We start from the raw sequence: 5,483 nt of genomic DNA on the forward strand, positions 1-5,483 counted from the left end.
AATCCCTGTTTTTAAACTTTTACTCAGTATTTTTTTTTTTTCAGGAAAGTAGGAGAAGAAAGAGAAAATATTTATTAGATGCTACCCAATTTAATCAACATCCAAGTGCGGTAGGTGTTTTAGTAGAGAGCTTAAACGACTTTCCTAGGAGTATTACTTTCAGATGGCTGCTGTGACAAATTATCACAAACTTGGTTGCTGAAAAGATGAAAAATTTACCCTCTTCCAGTTCTGGAGGCCAGAAGTTTGAACTGAATCTTAGAGGCTAAACCTAAGGAGTTGGTAGGGTTGGTTCTGGCTGGAGGCTTTGGGGTTAGAATCCAGACCTTGCATCTTCTAGCTTATGATGGCTGCTGGCACTCCTTGGCTTGTAGCCACATCATTCCAATCTCTGCCTCCACAGTCTCATTGCCTTCTCTTCTGTGTCACATCTCCCTCTGCCTCTCTTATAAGGACACTTGTGATTACATTTAGGCCCCCCTGGATAATCCAGGGTACTCTTCCCACATTAAGATCCTCAATTTAATCACATCCTCAAAGTCCTTTTTTGATATAACATTCACAGTTTCCAGGGATTACAACATGGATGTCTTCAGGGGCCATTATTCAGCCTACTGCACCAAAGTTACACAGCTACAAGGTTTAATGTTAATGTTGTACCAATATATTACAACTCACTGGTTGGGAAAAAGGGACAGTGGACAAAAGCATGCCTTTTTGCATCAAACTTAAGTTCTAATCCTAGTTTTGTCTGTGATTATGGGCAAGCACTTTAACCTCTCTGAGCCTCAGTCTTCTCATCTGTGTATGGGGATGATATCAACCTTCTCATAGGACTAGTATAAGGATGAAATTGGCTAATCTGGTGCAGTACCTGGCATATAGTACACATTCCATAAATGAGCTCTCGTATTATTATAATGCAAGACTCCCTTTGGCTTATCTTATGTGGTACCCATGCAGAACCAGGTATTTTCTGTTTGCAATATGTTAATGAAACCAAAAACAATTTGATGTCAAAACATTTACAGTAGTGAATAGAAGGGTAATTTATGAAGTATTATTGTGTGAAAAGACAATGGTGAGAATTTTGAATTAGGAAATAAAAATCTAAAATAGCAGAATCAGAGCATATTGGAGCAACTTTTAAGTGAAATTTGTAAAGGTTTTTGCAAAACAAAAAATGTCACTGATTGGCAAGGGATTTGAAGATGAGAAGGAGCACTGGGTCTGGAGTTGGAATACTTTTTTTTTTTTTTTTTTGAGACAGAGTCTCGCTCTGTCACCCAGGCTGGAGTGCAGTGGCGCCATCTCAACTCACTGCAACCTCTGCCTCCCAGGTTCAAGTGATTCTTGTGCCTCAGCCTCCCAAAGTAGCTGAGATTACAGGTGCACACCACCACACTGGCTAATTTTTGTATTTTTAGTAGAGATGAGGTTTCACCTTGTTGGCCAAGCTGGTCTTGAACTCCTGGCCTCAAGTGATCTGCCTGCCTCGGCCTCCCAAAGTGCTGAGATTACAGGTGTGAGCCACTGGACCCAGCCGAGGATACCCGTTTGTGTGCCAGATCTGTTTGTGTCTCTCTAGCTGGGCATGGGGAAACTACTTACCTTAGCTTTCTAAGCTTCAGTGTCTTAATGTATGAAAAGGAAAGAACAAGATCATGGCTGTAAATATGTAAAAATTATTCAAGTATGTCCCATAAACACTTCATAGTAAGGAGCCATCGGGGTCCCTCTTCCCTGATGAGAAAGATGAAGAGGTGAAGCAACTACATGTGTGTCCACGATGGACTTTATTACATCACTGAAAAAAAATCAATGAACAGAACATTTGTTTCCTGAAGCATTGTGTAGCTTTATTTGAAGATAGCTTTCTTTCCAAATGAATCCTGCCAGATACCAGCATGAGTATACATTTTACTGCAAAGTTCCATGGTGCTGTAAGGCCAGCTGTATGAAGCACACACAGAGCTCTTTTTCCAGTAGCAATTATCTGATGAAATTGTGCCTTGTTGCAGCAGACAAGCCAGCTATATTCCCATTGGAGTAGGGAGCACGTGCTCTGGTATTTATAAACTGTAAAAACAGTTTGTCAGCATGCACAGCACATGCATTCATCCCTGAGTGCTGGCAAGAAATAGTCTCATTGTTCCTGAAGGGCTAATGATAGATTTATAAATTCTGTCAGCAAATCTACTGCTGCAAGGGATTCTCTCTATAGATGATGTTGACTCCAGCATGTGCCATTTTAATCATGGACTGAATACGTTGTAAGGCCCTGGGTCAGACAGTTGGCCCATTCTTTTCTGAGCCAACCCCAACAGATTCCAGATGCAAAGGAAGAGTCATGGTGCAAGGTGCATGGTGTCACAGAGGAGACGAAACATGGAAAGTCAGCACATTCAGAATCCTCAGCTTCACCCTTCACTGCCTAGCAAGAAAAAGATTTCAGAACCATTGCAGACACCATCTTGCCCCATTGCTGGGGTCTGCACAAGCCAAAACTTTAGAATCCTTTCCAGGATCCTGCTGTTGGCTTTGCTGGGGATGGGTGCAGGAATGGTTCATGTTTCCTTAAAACCTTTGTCTCTGGGTCAGACAGCCTAGCAGCCCATAGAAGTGAGCTGTAACCCTCCACAGGGTTCACAGCAGTATACCCAGACTCTCTTCATTGGCCCTTTCTGCTTCCGTTGGATCGGGTGTAATCTGGTTCTTGACTCTCAGCTTTGGTTTTTGTCCACCATCTGCCTTTGCGTCTTGGTAAATCATCTCTCTGTTCATTACTCCAGCTACCACTCATACCCTCCATCTATGTGTTTCCGCATTTTAGAGCATTTTCATGTAAGCCTACCCCAGGATAGCCTCTGAGGACAAGCCTAAGTCTTAGCTAGCTGGGGTTTAGTCCAACTTCTTGAAAGCCCGCAGAGAGAGAGACCTGGATGTTTCAGGCTGTTCATGACCTCAGGTGACTGACACAGGCCTGATCAGACTCCATTCCAAGGTTCTTAGTAAGAGTTATCAACTCCCACTGGAAGCTTGGGGTCATTTCAACATAAGATACTGTGTGATATTTAATAGGATTTTAAATGGACCATGCTTCACTTGCATATTCCTGGAACCTCCAGTATAATTGCCCCTCTTTTAATCAGTCAGCCTCAGTGGCTCTTGGTAGATTGTCCATAAGGGACTTTGTAGAGTTGTATGGTTATTTGTGACAGCTTCCCAGTGGAGTAGGGAAGGGCCCTATAGCTTTTATTGTGAGTGAGTGATTGCCCTTGAGGATCAGATTATTTTTATGGTTTTGTCTCATATCCAATTTCATTTGTTCAATAAAAATATATTAAAGGCTACTCTATGTTATGTTCTATTATATTATATATTTATGCTCTGATATGGTGGATAAAAAAAAAAAACCACAGTTCCTGCTTATAAGATGCTCACTGTCTGATGGGATGGACATCCAGGGCTGGGGTGTTTAAGGGTAGCAGAAAAGGAGCACAGGCCTTGGAGGTCAGATCTTGGTTCAGAGTCTGGCTTCACCACTTACTTGCTCTGTGACCACAGTCAGGTTACTTAACCTCTCTGAAGCCTCCATTTTTCTCAACTATACAAAGGGGACTAAGGCCCATTTTACAAGGCTGAGATAACACACATTAAGGACACATTGTAGGTGCTCACAAAAGGTTACTCTCCTCATTTTTTTGTTAACTAATATTGCATTCTTGGCTAAGGTTTTATTACATAAGCGGAATTGAAACCTTGACATCAGTTTAGTGAATCTGAATAGAGTAGACAGTTGGTGATTGAGATTTACAATCACTTGCTCCCCTCTCATTCTTTGCTGATAAACTCATATTGGCATATCAGTATGATATTAAGTTCCAGTGCTGCTCTGAGGTCAAGGGCATCCTCTACCCTTGACAGGTTGCTTGTACAGACCTTTTCCCTCTTCCCCTCATGATCTGTGTATCATGAGTCAGGAGACCCCTGAGCCTTGAGAGCTTCCTCGAACAGTTCCAGACTTGCTGACATTTATGAATTAATATTGCCTTATCAAACAATGAAGGATTCTAAAAACAATGTATGCTCCACATAACTGCCTCACAAACCAGTATTTTAGTGCTGAAGTGATCACCATATTCCATGAAAGTTTTGGCAGGGATTTCCCTTCCTCACTGAGCACCCGATGTCTACAATGCAATTGCACAGGTTTGTCCTGGGACAAGCAGCCATCATTTCTGATGGTTAAATGTTTCAATCCATCTCAAGAAACTGCCTGCAATCAGCAGATCTAATAAAAGTGGAGTTTTAAAAGTAGTTTGGATACATTGGAATGTGCTGTTGCAATTGGAATAGAAACTGTACAATAATAATATTACATATATGCTTGACATTGTTTTAAGGGCTTTATCTAAATTAACTTATTTAATTCTTACAACAAGACCATGAAGTAAGTGCTGTTATTGTCTCATTTTACCATTTAGGAGACTGAAGAACCAAGGGGGTTATGAAACATGCCCAAAGTCATGCAACTAGGAACTGGGGAGCTAGGAATTGAACCCAGGCAGTTTGAGCTCAGAATTCATTCTTCAACCTGTACTACAGTATACAAGCTCAAAACTATTTTTTAAAAAACTAGTTTTATTTTATTTTTAATTGACAAATAATAATTGAATATTCAATACTAATGTAAGTCATTGACTAACGGTCATTTAGAGATTTAATTGAAAAAATTTTGATTATCTCAAGAGGCTGAGTTTTTGATGTTTACCAGTAGTATGGCCTCAAATTTGTAAGCTGAGAAGTGATTACTCATTATTTCTTGACATTCCTGTTATTACTGAGACCCTGCAATGTGGAAAGGACTTTCTTGGCTACTGGTGAGAAGAGTGGGGAATTATCATTAAACATGATCTTGTCAAGAACTGTGAAAGATCTGAAGTTTTCCCTACTTGCATGGTTGTAAGTTAGTCTGCTATAGATTCATGGAAGCTGGGAAAGGCACATGGTTTCTGGGTTGTAATAAACAACAGGCACTTCATTACAGCAATAGCAGTAACCAGAGTATTGGCATTTATGCTTGTTCTCTGAGCCTCAGTTTCCAGCTCATTCCAAAAGAAATTGGGGTGGTTACAGAATTGATCAGGACTCTCTGGAATAGAGGTGACAGAAACAGGAAGATAAGAATGATTAGGGCCGGGCAGGGAGGCTCAAGCCTGTAATCCCAGCACTTTGGGAGGCCAAGATGGGTGGATCATTTGAGGTCAGGGGTTTGAGACAAGCCTGACTAAAATGGTGAAACCCCATCTCTACTAAAAAAACAAAAATTAGCTGGGTGTGGCGGCACATGCCTCTAATCCCAGCTACTCAGGAGGCTGGGGTGGAAGAATCACTTGAACTCAGGAGGCGTTGCAGTGAGCTGGAGATTGCACCACTGCACTCCAGCCTTGGTGATAGAGTGAGACTACATCTCAAAAAAA

Source organism: Rhinopithecus bieti, unplaced genomic scaffold (assembly GCF_001698545.2).
Source record: "Rhinopithecus bieti isolate Rb0 unplaced genomic scaffold, ASM169854v2 scaffold_4781, whole genome shotgun sequence".
Lineage (NCBI taxonomy): Eukaryota > Metazoa > Chordata > Mammalia > Primates > Cercopithecidae > Rhinopithecus > Rhinopithecus bieti.